Source organism: Centrocercus urophasianus, unplaced genomic scaffold (genome assembly GCF_019232065.1).
Source record: "Centrocercus urophasianus isolate 14NV4802_14NV808 unplaced genomic scaffold, USGS_Curo_1.0 seq_11, whole genome shotgun sequence".
In the NCBI taxonomy this organism is placed as follows: domain Eukaryota; kingdom Metazoa; phylum Chordata; class Aves; order Galliformes; family Phasianidae; genus Centrocercus; species Centrocercus urophasianus.
The window spans coordinates 86996064-87009282 of NW_024884253.1; positions in this window are offsets into that span (position 1 = coordinate 86996064).

Below are 13219 nucleotides of genomic sequence, written 5' to 3' on the forward strand. Positions count from 1 at the left end.
AAATTGACCTTGTAGGACCATAGACCTTAAGGTTATTACAAGTGGTTTTTCCCTTCCTTACTGGAAATTTCTGGGACATAACAGTCCTTTGATTATTGCTCAGAATGTATGCATAAATTTAGCAATGAATTTGATCTACTGGCCAACACTTCTATGATTTTTAGTAGTGATTGTTAAAATTCAATTTTAGCACTATTTTCTAACGTTAGTTGAAATGGGTTCTTCTGAGTCAGATTTCACCTGCAAATTGAATTTTCTGAGGACATTCTAAAAACAATCGAAGTATTTCTCCACAGTTTATTTTTCCAAGACAAATATTCATTTATTTTAAAATACAAATGGTACCATATAGTGTTCTCTTCCCAGCCTACTGACAAAAGAGTACAACATGTAGAGAATCAGTAAAAAGACTAAAACAGAGCTCTCCCCAAGGTATGAGAAGTGCAGCTAATAAGCAAGCAGTGTAAATGCTTGAAAACAAATTAATATTTTAACGTTTTTTAAAAAGACAGCTGCTTTCCCATTTCAAAATGAAAGCTCTTCTAAGAAACAACTTGATCTGAAGAGGAGCGTGCTTGCATGCATCAGTCATTATCTGACTTGGGCATTGGAAGCAGCAGTCCCAAATGAGATTCACTGACACCATCAGCAAAGTTATCTATATTTCAAGAATCCCCTATTTCACTCCCAGACTCTCCTCTCAGAGTGGCTGGTCACTGGGCACAGTATTCCATCTCTCTTGGCCCCTGTCTCCCTTCTGTAATCCTTACACCCAGGATTGAAAATTGCAAAGTACATGGATTTGCTCAGAGCTTGCAACTATGAAAGAAATTTTGGGTGACACTGAGAACGGTTGTCATGTTCCTGCCATTACAAATTGCCAAATAAATAGTACAATATTTCATTTTAATCACAGCCCACTTCTCTTAGATCTAAAGAGCTGTTTGAAATGGAAAGGAACTTTTAAAATAAAGAATGTGCTGTGAGGAAGTCAGCTTCAAGAAGGGAAGGGAAGGGAAGGGAAGGGAAGGGAAAGCATTTAAGAGAGGTTGTAATTTTGTAAGGTGCAAAAATAGCATCTGCACAGCACCTTGTGTCCAGCACTGTGCAGAACTCCTGCGTTTCCAGATTGCAATATTCTACAGTCTTTTAATGTGCAGTATGAACTGTTGTAACTTGGCAGTATAAACCTGCCCCCTCTTTTAGTTCTGCATGCTAACAGTGTCACATCAGTGTCACTCATATGCCATTTTGATGGTCATTTCACAACAGCATTAAACTCACAGGACAGTGACTCTTGCTATGTAGAAATTCCCAGGAAATCTATTTTGTACCCTGGGAACTGTGCTTTTACTCCTGAATCACTACAGATATTTATTTGAAACAAAACAAAACAAAACAAACAGCCAGAAAAACAAACAAAGAGAAACAAACAACAACAAAAAAACCCACAAAAAACAAACTACATAGAAATTGAAGCTTTTTACCATTTTTTCTTTTAACAGATAAGCAGTTTGAACTCTTGTCTTAAGCTCTGTTTCAAGAAAGCATTAAATGCTCTGTAACTTTTCTCTTACCCAGTGTGTCTGAAAGATTAAATACATATAAGACAGACTCTTTCTTTAAACTGCACAAAGCCTCACTCTCTTCTTAGACATCTCAGAGCAGATGTTTGCTTATGAGCTCCATTTGGTGTTGCCTGTAGGATTGGCTTCCCTCCTGCCTCGTAATTATCCCTGGTTCCCCCCTCCTTCCTCTTCCTGACTTCCAGCCCCTGTGCTTATTAGCAAGCAATGTGTAATCAGTCCAGAGCTGATTTCCATTTCACTCTCTCTTCTCTTTCCCCTTCCCCTCCACTTTTCCTCTGCAAAGCGTTTGCAAAATTTACTTTATTGGCAATTGGAGCATCTGCAGAAGCCTTGGAATAACAGTAACACGGAGTCTGGCTCAGCAGGGAATATATAGGGTTACACAGCTGATGTAAGAATTAAAAATTGCTTTGGCTACAAGCCAATGACACACTGAAAGGAAGCGGAGGTGTCCAGAAACCTAGCCCAGAAAACAGGTGGGTTGTAGGAGAGGTTTAAGTCCATTAAATGCTGGAGTGCTGCTGCTGCTCGTGAGGCTGGGAACCCTCCGCTTTTACTTTGTGTCACAATGAATGCAGCTCAGCATCTCCCCAGTCCCAGGACAGCAGGCTCAGTGAAGCGTAATGGCAGGATAAGAGGGCCCACCGCAGCAAAAGGCTCTCTGGCTGGGAAATAGGCTGTTAGAGAAAAGGGAGAGGCTTGGAGAGGGCAGAGAGGCAAGAACGAAGCGGAGAAGGGAAAGGGGAGAAAGCAGGCTAGTGAGTACTCCCAGCATCCCAAACCCCTCAATAGGGTATTGTCCCTGGGCAGGGGTCCCATGGGTGACAGGGGGCAGCAGCAGCTTCTCTGGGAGGTGGCCAGCTGGTAGGTGGCTTCTGGGGGCCCACAGTGGCCCTGTGGCACAGCCCCCTGTGGCTGGGGATACATGGACCATCTTCCCCCCAGATCCACGCGGCACTGGCTGCGTTTATTCAGGCCCCAGCGACCAGCTGTCAGGAGCCTGTGAATGAGGAGAGATTTTTTAATGATTGCACTTTCAACCATAATGATCAGTTTGTGTCGCTTTCCCTTTTCAAAGCTGCTTTTTAGCGAGGAAAAAGGCTGAAACCTTTCTTTAATGAAATGCGAAGCCCAAGATTCTCCTTGGCATGTGTGCCTCTCTCCACACAACTGGAGAAGCTCATTATCATGGGCTTTTCAGGTCCACAAAAACAGGCCCTGCTAACACTCCACAGCACCTTTCACACGCTCATTCATGCCTTGTTTATTAATTTATTTTTTTCAGTTTAGCTTCAGCAAATGATCTGGGGAGAGGGGGGAAGAGGGTGGCATTTCTGACGTGGACTTTAGGAGAAAGTGAAGGAGGAAAAAAAAATTGCTTCAGATGAAGAAAATTGGTAAAATTTGTGTGTGGCTCTAAGCACACAAACATGCTCACTGGACTAACTGGCAATACCACATGCTGGGGGCTTTGGTTTTCCTCCCAGTTATTCCACAGTGCAAATAGTGCATTTCATTCTCCCCGACTGAACAGTAGGGTGCCTCCTTTTCACAGTGTTATACACCTTTAAAAAAGACCCATAAAAGCTAGGTCGCATTACTGTCTATGGTGGTAAGCTCAGGATTAAGCTCAAGGATTTTTCTACATCAGCATTCTTCAACATGAAATGGTAGGAAAAGATAATTAAAAAAAAAAAAAAAAAAAAAAAAAAAAAAAAGAATATGAACAAACCATCTAAAAATATTTAAAATAGATAAAAATAATTCTGAAGCAGATGTCTTGACTACAAGCTTCAATCCCAGCATTTCTAGCAGGTTTGCTAACAAGGGACTCCACCAGGAGACAAAAACTGAGGAAAAAACTGCTATTGCCTTCAAACACCAATAGACAAGATGAGCAGAACCTGTTCCTCCAAGATAGCCAACTGCTGGTACGTAATAGATAAATGCTTGATACAAGATGCAGAAAATCAGAGGCCGTTTACAAGTCAGGGTCAAGCTGGGGCAAAAAGATCCATGCCCTTACTGTTTGTAGATACCCAGATTCAGATTGAAGAGCTTGGCAATTAGTCCTGCAGCATCTCGACGCCTTATTCCTATTAGATGTCAAGCACTTCAGCATTACATTAAGTACAGGGAGGAAGTGGGATGGCTGAAACAGCCATCAGTGAAACAGCTGAGTAGAAGGAAACCTCAAAGAGCAAAAAGGGCAGAAAGAATAGCAAGGAAGGTGAGTGTGACTTCCAATTGGGAAGACTGGTTAGAGGAGTCCACTTCTGTTGTGTGAAACTGGGTTGCTCAGGAAGACAGCACAGAGTCACTGTGCACTGCTGACCAGTTTCTTCCTATGCCCCTCAATCAGAGGAAAAGCAAATTCTTCTAAGCAGCAGGCCTCCTTTCTCATTTACAATAACCGCTAATACTTGTCATAATGGCCAGATTATGTTGATCTGCTGGTCTCAGACTAATTAATCACTTGCTGAGGCAGAATGATTTTGATAGAGATGTTCACATGTTTAAAATTTGCTGCTATTAGGTTGCTGAAGCACGGCTGCATGCAAAATGAATAGAGACAAAGGTTGCATCTGGCTGTGATCCCACTTCCCCATTTATGGGCCTGGTGCAAATTCAGTGCAGCTTAAGACTGCTTGATTTTATGCCTATGAACTTAAGATCAACTGAATTTAACAATTCATTATATATGCATATATGATATATGCATATCAAAAGTATCTTGTGCTCCAGTCACATTTCCTTTTCTTCTGCATTAAATCTCTAATCACAAGCAGAATCTTCCATATCAAGCTGCTATGTAGTAGAAAACAGTCATGTTGTAGCAGAGAACTGAGGTTACTGATTTTACACTACAAACACTTTTCCATGGTTATAGCTTTATTGGTCACTTAGGTGACTGTTTTTCTTATTTCCTGTTTTCTTTTTGCAGCTTCTGTTGAGGAAAATAAAAAAGAAATGGAAAGCAGAAATGTGAAACATGATCTGAACCTTTCTCTAGATGATCAAAGAATGAGAAAAGTCACGCCAAGAGGCAGCATAAAGAAAATCAGCTGCTCAGACAAAGAGAAGAATCTGATCAATTAGACGGAAAGGTATGGCCAGAGCCACAGCCACTTCTGTTTATTAATTTTTCACAGCAAATGTTTGTATACAGAAGAATCCTTTAAATTTAAGAGCGTGAAGTAGAAGTGGCTCTCTGAAAGAAATTTTTCCTGACACCAGTCCCCCCAGATGAGAGGCTGCAGCGCACTGAAATAAATTAATCAGGTCCTCGCTGATGCTGCTCAGCAAGCTCTGAGGATGTAGCAGGAGAATTAAGCAGGAGGGTGACTAGGGATGTGAGCAGGGCCAGGCTGGGGTGCTCAGCACTCTTCCCTCCTCAGCATCAACAATGGGAAACTAAATACCTGGACTGGAGGCTGCCTGAGCTTGCTTCTCTGTCATGCAGAAAGCACACAGGGTATGGGCTGTCCTGCAGAAATTAGAGATTCAGAAGACCAATTAAGTCACTCAGTTTGGCTCCCTGAGGCCAATTCAAAGACTTTCTCTCTTCTAGATAATCTATTGTGGTCTTTTTCTTTTAGTGCAGTTTTAGAAGTCCCAAGTGACAGTGCTTTCATTATTTCCCCGGGGAGACCACTCTGCATTCTAATATATTTCACTGTCAAGAAGTTTTTCCTGAAATTCCTCTTAAAATTTCACTCCTAATTTCATTCCATTTACCCAGAGTTACACGTATCATGCCATGATACCTGATGACTATTGGTTATAATAAAATTTAATCTCTATTTCCCAAATGCGAGTAGAATGTCACAATATCCTGCCTTTGTCATTATTTAGCCAGCCTGAGTTTTACGGTGACTTTTTTTAGTTCATGGCCCTTCCTGAATTACGTTGATCCCCTGTGGGCACCTTTCCATACACAGTATATCTGCTGTAGTGATGCAATATTCCAGATGACAGTTCTTATACAACCTCAATGCATACAGTATTTCCCCTGCCTCTGCAACACATTGACTGATGGGGGTGGTTTTGTCTCTCGTGTCAGCCCAGATGTGAAATGCACAACTAATTTCACTGTTGGTGCTCACCAATGGCTCTCTGCATTAGCAACAAACCTTCCACTGCTGTTTGGAATTATATTTCATTCTGTCCGTCAGATGACATATTTCATAATTCAGTTTCATTTTCTTACATGTTTTCAGATCATAGTTTATGCTATTTTTTTCTGTAATCAATTTCCCTTCATATTTGTAATTTGTAACAGGACTACACAATTTTCATAGACAGGGGCTTTTTCTACATCCAGGGGTATCATGCAGGCTATTAACATTTCACTACTTCATTATTTATAATTATTCTTTCCTTACTAGCTTTTATAATTTTATATATAGATTACACTTTTCTGTGTAAGAATATCTTGATTATATTTCCTTGTCTTGCCTTGCTTTCCTTCTGGTATTTGGAAGGACCCCTCTTGAGTTTCTAAAAGTTAATTGTTGTGTTTGCCTTTCCACTCATTACTTTTGTACTTTCTTCCATCCCATACTTCTTTTTCAGAAACAATTGTCCTACACCTAATAAGATAATTAGCTAATTCTTTTGATCTGCTAAGATACATTGTCATTAGAACTTGTAAACCCATCGGGAATTATGTTTTCGTAGACTTCTCCTTTCTTCCTTTATAAAAAGTATTACTTTGGATCTTTTTCCTGCAAATTTTACCAAGTTCACCTCTGCACTTATGCACAGTGTCAGTGCTGATACTGTGAACACTACAAGAAAAAAACATGTAAATAACACCAGTGGATGTACAAACAGTCCTGATTATGTGCACAAAATAATGCAACCACGTGTCGCCGTTTAAGTTTAAATGAAAAAAAGAAAGTCACTCCAATTTGTCAGCATCTCATATGCTAACAAAACCCTGCTTTGGCAAAATGTCTTCCTGGACAGTGGGTTCATAATCACATTTGAAAGTCGCTGGAGACAGACTGTGTTAATATGAATGACTTTTTATAAATGCCACCTGTTTTATCAGCTGTGATTTGAAGGTGACAACATTTTCTTGCAAAACCCATTTTTATGCTCTCGGTGAGCAGCCCTGCTTTGATGATTAGATGTAGTAACTCTTCTTTGAAGCAAGGAACCTCAAATACTTGCCTTGATTCTCATGTGTGGGTTGCAAACTCAGATATAAAATAGCTGATTTAACTTAAGGATGTATTAATGATTCAACACTTCTTTCTGAATTTAGCTATTTTAGGCAAAACACTTTAATTATGGCTATACAGTCATCAATACCTTTAATGATATTTTGTGGTTGATGTTGTCAAACAGGATAAGCATGCTCCCACTATTTCAAAGCCTTGGCAAATGTACAGCCCCTGTTTTACAGCACTCTTCATCCAGCACTAAATTCCACTATACTCTCTCACTTTGACAATCTCTTCTTGTCAGACAAGCTTCTTGCTTCTTGAAAAAGTTTGCAATTCATCTGTATGTCTCCTGGAAGACATGTATTTCTGTCTCCCATGTGATAACTGCAGTTATCTCCAGATGCAGATCTCCAAATGACAACCCCAGAAGAGATGAAGGCTGAATCTGCAAGGAAACTAAGGTGCCTCAAATGTTTTGTACTAGGTGAGAAAGCAAAGGTGAATGAGATTTCCTAATGTATACATACATACATTCTGAATTCAGATGTCTCTTGCTCTTGGCAGCAGCTGAGAGAATGAGCCAAGGATCCATATTTTAATTCAGTCACTCAAATTCAGTTTGGGTAGCTAAGTTCTTTTATGGCTGTGGCTCTGGTTGGCTAATAAGACAAGACAGAGGAAGGAAGTATTACCTTCATTTTACAAATGAGGAATTCAAGTACAGAGAGATTAAATGCTTTGCCTAAGGAAATGTACGAAACTTGAGGCTGAGTCAGGAAGGCTCACTGGAGCTGTGCTTCAGATCTAGATCTCCTTAGTCTCTGATCCCTGTGTCTTAACAAAAAAGCCATTATTCTTCATTTCTCTCAGCTATGTTGGCTCACAAGTGCTGAAGTGAACATTTTTGAGACTATAACTGTGGCTACTTCCTACTTTCTCTGTGTATTTTCCAGTGAAGTGATTAATCCTTCTCTTTAACATAGGATTTTGTAGTACAGCAATCCCCCTGGTCTACAAGTGCCATCCAGTAAAGCCCACAGTAACACAGTTCACATTTGTCACAGGCTGTTTTTGTCTTCCCCTTCTCCTCAAGGAAGGAACATTGTTGTAGTGTGATTTTTGCAAACACACATTTTGCTAGGTATTTACTCTAGAGGAGGCAGGCAAAGGTGAAACCCGCCTGCCATGGCATGAGGTTAGCAGCAGCCCGCGGTCTCCTGAGGGGATGGTTCCGAGCAGAGCTGACTCAAACCTTCGCAGAGCACACGTAACTTCTAATTTTGCTCTTTTGGGGAAGCAGTGTCAGAGCCAGGCTGCTCTTGCTACGGGAAAAGCAGAGCTGGGAAGCTGACCAAGGCTGGCCACAGAGGCCACATGGCTGGCCCTGCTGCTGCAGAGGGAGGGCAAGAGAGGAATAATTGCTGCTGGTATTGGCCTTGCCTCTCTGGCAGTAACACCGGCTTCCTGAGAGGCTGGCACAGGGGAAATAGGCAGCGTGGCTTCGGGCATTTTGCTACTGGTAAAAAACTGCAACCCTGGGCGATGGTCAGGTTTGCTCTCTCCCTAAACACCTTGGCTTGAGTCTCTGCTGTAATTCAATATCTCCCCAAGGCACGTTTCCTCCACCCTGCAGACTGCTCCTTGAGAAGTCACTGTCCACTGCCTTTGTGCCAAGATGCAGGCAGGCTGCTGTACTAGGGACCATGTGGCTGAGCCTTCGGTTGGATTTAGAATCCCCTGTGCAGCCAAGGCAGAGAGCAGGGGTGAAGGCCTGATGAACGCTGAGGAAACACGATGCGCTGTTTGCTGCTGCTTGGTTTTTCCAAGCGTATCGCACTGCTGCAGCCCAGCCAAGAAATGAGGAAGATGTAAGTGACTGAGGGTGTAGGTCACCACCTGCCAGATGGCAGATCAGCCCAGATGAAAGAAAACATTACTCAGAAAAACTGGTGTCTGCAGAGCAGAGGAAATGCTGACAAGTATGCCAGTCACTTCCACCTTGTCAGGAGCAGTGACCTGACAGCATTAGAAGTGCCTGGAACCAAGCCTGACATGGGATGGACCAAATGGAGAGGTGTCTCTCAAGGCTCCTGCCAAACACTGCCATGGAAGACGTGATGGAAAAAGTCTGCAGGTGCATGGATCTTGGCAGCAGCCACAGCCCTATGAGTTTTATAGGGTCTGTTGTAGAAAGAGGGAATCCAGGATCCAATGGTCCCAGATGACTCCTTTAATTGGCAGAGTCCAGAAAATATATTTAAGTAGGGCTGGGATCATGGATTCTTCAGCATCCAGTACAATTCACCAGGTGTAGTTCCTTAAAAGGACACTGACTGTTCACCCAAAGTTTGGTCAAACTTGCTCTGTTTTCATAGCACATCTCAAGTTTAGTTAAAGAGTGCTTTCTAATTAGATATAACATTATTTCAAAATATGATGTCCATCTATCACCCTCTTGACTGAAAAACTTCTGTGAGGCCCACTCAAGCAGCCCTGAAGCTGGCTTTTGCTAGCTTCTTGATAAAGTGAGTTACAAGACTGGATGCTGGCTAGCCTGAAACAAGGTCTACAAGGTAGATTTCCTCATCACCAAAGTAACAGATGGTCAGAGAGAGGAGGATCTCTGTTCAAATCTCCCAATGGCAGCTGCAGTCAGGAGTGGCAGCAGCTGTTGAGCATGTTGAGCTGTTGAGGCTGAGGAAGGGCAGAGGCCGTATCTCAGATTGCCGCACTCTGAGGGTGTCTGTTGTTTCCTCATCTGATGAGATGAACGAAAGTACTGAATTTAGGGAGTATAAGTGAGCTGTGTATTGGTGAGTGGGAAGGTGCAGGTCTACACCCTTAGGAAAGCCCTCTGAATATACATGATCTCGTAGGGCAAATTAGAATTGTTCCCTTGTTTTGTCCAGCATTCAGCTTGATTGCATGCCGCAGTCATTCAAGTCTGACCAAGTATTTTGTCAGGGTGCACAACAAACTGGGACAGGATTCAATAGTTTCTTTAGAAGCTAACAAGTAGGCGCTCTTAGATGTCCTGGCCTATTCTTTCACATTCAAAGTAATGCTTTCCTTCCTGCCTTTCTGGTTCTCTTCTCAAAACGTGCCTTCTATCAGCTCTTCAAGGTAAGTATATCAGATGAGTGCAATGACAAGATACATAGGAGACAAAGATGGCCCCAAATTTTCTTTATTATTTAACTAATATAAACTGATGTTTTCCAAATGCCCGTAAGCAAGTTGAAAAGGATAACCTGCACAGGTCTAATTTATGCCATAATTCAAACAGGTCAGATAGGTCTAGACAGACTGCTTTTGTGTGAACTGAAGTAGAAATCTACAGTATTAATGCTGTGATACCACACTGTTTTTCTTTCTGCTTGTTAGGAAAATGGTAACACCAGCATTTCTGCCAGAGATAAATCTGTGCAGGTGTTCTTTCTAACATGAATTCCATCAATACGCCTTCTTGACATGACTTTCAAAAGGAAATAAAATATACGTTTTCAGAGGCAATACATTTTTTAAATTTTAAAGTAGTTCCCACAACAGCCTTGTCCACCATTCTTCTCCCAGTCAAATGCTCAAGCTGAGGCAAGAAAGATACAGTAGGTGATAATGAGCCTGAACTTGATCCTGCTCTGACCAGTAGTGGTCCCAATACTGACATAAGCTGTATGTCACGAATACTTCTGCAGACCTTCATTATGGAGTAATGGGCTCCTTTGGAAGGCTGTGATTCTGGAGAGACGCTGTGGCAAGGGTACTTTTATGTGGAAAACCTGTTACTATTCTTACAGGAAGGCAGGTTATTTTTTCAAATAAACCCAGAGACAGTTAATTTTTCATTTCTTCTTTCACCATCATAATTTGGAAAATGTAAGTAAATTGTAACCCAGAGAGACCTGGAAGATCCTACTGGTTCAGAAACTGGCAGCTGTGTTAGCATTGCAGAAATCTATACCATAGGCAGTTGCTTCTCCTCTCCTCTTTATTCCTGTCACCTCTGCCATTGGAATCAGATACTGTCCAAATTGAAAACAGGTATCTGATCCAGAAGAGTGCATTTCCCATTAAATGCAATGAATCTTGATGCAGCCTGATTGGATACAAATGAACTGCAGAAAATGAAAGAAAAAGGCCAGTTTGCAATGTAGGTACAGTTTCTTAAAATGTCTAAATGAAGATCCAGGTGGCTGGGAAAAATCTTATTCAGCTGCTGTTACTGGAAGCACACAGCAAACATTAATACCTTTCAGTTTCTCCGTCACGAGATGTTAGGAATCTTACAAAATCAGTTCTTTACTCAAACTGTTGTTTTAATAGAGGCTGATAACTGTTTGAAACAGATTTATGTATTTTTTTTCTTTTTGAAGAACATTCATGCTCTGTACTATGGACTTGTCAGTTACCTTTGACAGTGGTAAAAGTCATCTGCAGCTGTGCTGAAAGCAAGCCTTATGCCCAAGAGAGGTAGATGGGAGTTAAATCAGTTTCTGTGCATGTGAAAACAGGCCACAGAAAGTCTATTGCTTTAATTGCCTCCTAAAAGATTGACATGGTCTAATTTACTTATGATTAAGCACCATCATTTATGAAGAACAGGATGATTACCTTGTGCATTCAGCATCAATTACTAATATACATACACTTAATTCTGTTCAAAACAATTCTGTTCGCTCAGAATATACCTGTGCTTGGAAAAAAAATAATTAGTTAAACCAATTCCTGGGTAAATGTCCATATCTTCCCACAAAAACATTCTATTTTGAAGTGCAGCACTAAACCTCTGGTCATCACAGCAATTTTCTGTTTCTTAATAGCTGGAATATTTCACCTCCCTGTTAAATATCCCCTCGCTCTTTGTTAAGTTTGTTCCCTATTAAATTGCATGTCTAGCTTTGAAGCTTATGTTGCTGCACCCCTGCTGCTTTAGCTCCTTATCTCCATAGGATTTGCTGTAGCACACACAGTCACTGGTCGAATTTGCACATATCTGCAGTGTGGAACCTGACTTTTACTGCTTGCATGTAAATGAAAATGGAAAAGAAAAAAAAAAAAAAAAAAAACCCATTTCCTTTCCGTGGTCAGCAATTCATCATCACTAAAGCACTCAGAGGAAAATAGTTATCAACTTCCCATTTTAGGTTATAACTTCAAAGCAAACCTTTGATTTGAATGCCAAACTCTGAATGCTGGGGAAAAAGGGAGGGAATGGGAAGGGGTGTTAATGGGGAAGGAAGCAGGAGGGACGGGACCGTCATCTTGTGGTGGTAACAGCACCCACCATCACAGAGAGAAAAACAGCATGTTATGGTATCAGACCTGGTCCTGTTTGTGCTTATTTCAGAATTAAGGTGAAGCACTGCAGGAGCCAATATTCAAATCCATCCTTACAGTCAAATCTTATTCTGATTCTTGTGGAAATAATCTGCCTTTAGGATATGAAATATTCATCTAATAAGTGAGCCTGCATTTTTATAGGCTTTTGGAAGACTGACTTCGTTGTACCCTCTTTGCTTTTTATTTTTATTTTTTTTGCTTTTTTTTTTTTTCACTTGAAGTCCTTGATTTCAGTATCCATTCATGGCATTACATGTTTCTGACAGATTTCAGTTATAAGCACAGATAGTCCATGTCATAAACAGCCCATTTTACTGTTACATATTCTTACAGCAAGGTAGAGAATTTACTTCCTTGAGGAGCTTGTTTAAAGGATTTAAGCGCCCACCTGAGCTCAAATTCATCCTTTAGGAATCTGTTTTTCTGCTTGTAATAGTGCAGTCCCTCTTGAACTCCTTCTCTTCCCCCTTCTCTCTCTCACCCTTCTTTCTCTCTCTCTCTCTTCCTCTTTTTGAATTTTATTTTTCCATAGCTAGCACGGAGCAGGCTCTTTACAGAACCAATACCTCAGTACTGCATTGATTACGGCTGGAAATAATCACAGGAAGCAACTTGTAACTCCCACCCCTTGTCCTTTTTGCAGTGTAAGCACATTCTTCTGGCTGAATAAAAAGAGGATGTTCTGTATACAAGCTATTTCCAGGCCTTGAAAATGTTCTATATAGGTACCTTTGAGGACTTTATTCGGCCTATTTTTTGTGTCAGTCTCCTACAATTATCATATATCAAAAGCCGTGTTATTCCTTCGGTCAGGTCCATTGTACTACAGAAAATGCTGCTTAATCCATTTCCTCCAATGGGGGGAAGTGGGCTGTTGATTTTTCAGATGTGCACGCTATTCTCACGCATTTGGGTTTACGGTGTAAATTCCTGTTGAAATCCCATTAACATGCATGCACTGCAAACACCTCTGCAAAAGTCTCTTAGGCTTTAAACAGAGCTTGACTCCAGTGAGCGTTTTGTTACTTGTTTCTGTCAGAGCACAGCTCAGCGCCGGGTTACATATTGCCTCACTGTTTATTGCCATGGTAAGCAGATTTGCCTAGCAAGGCACCA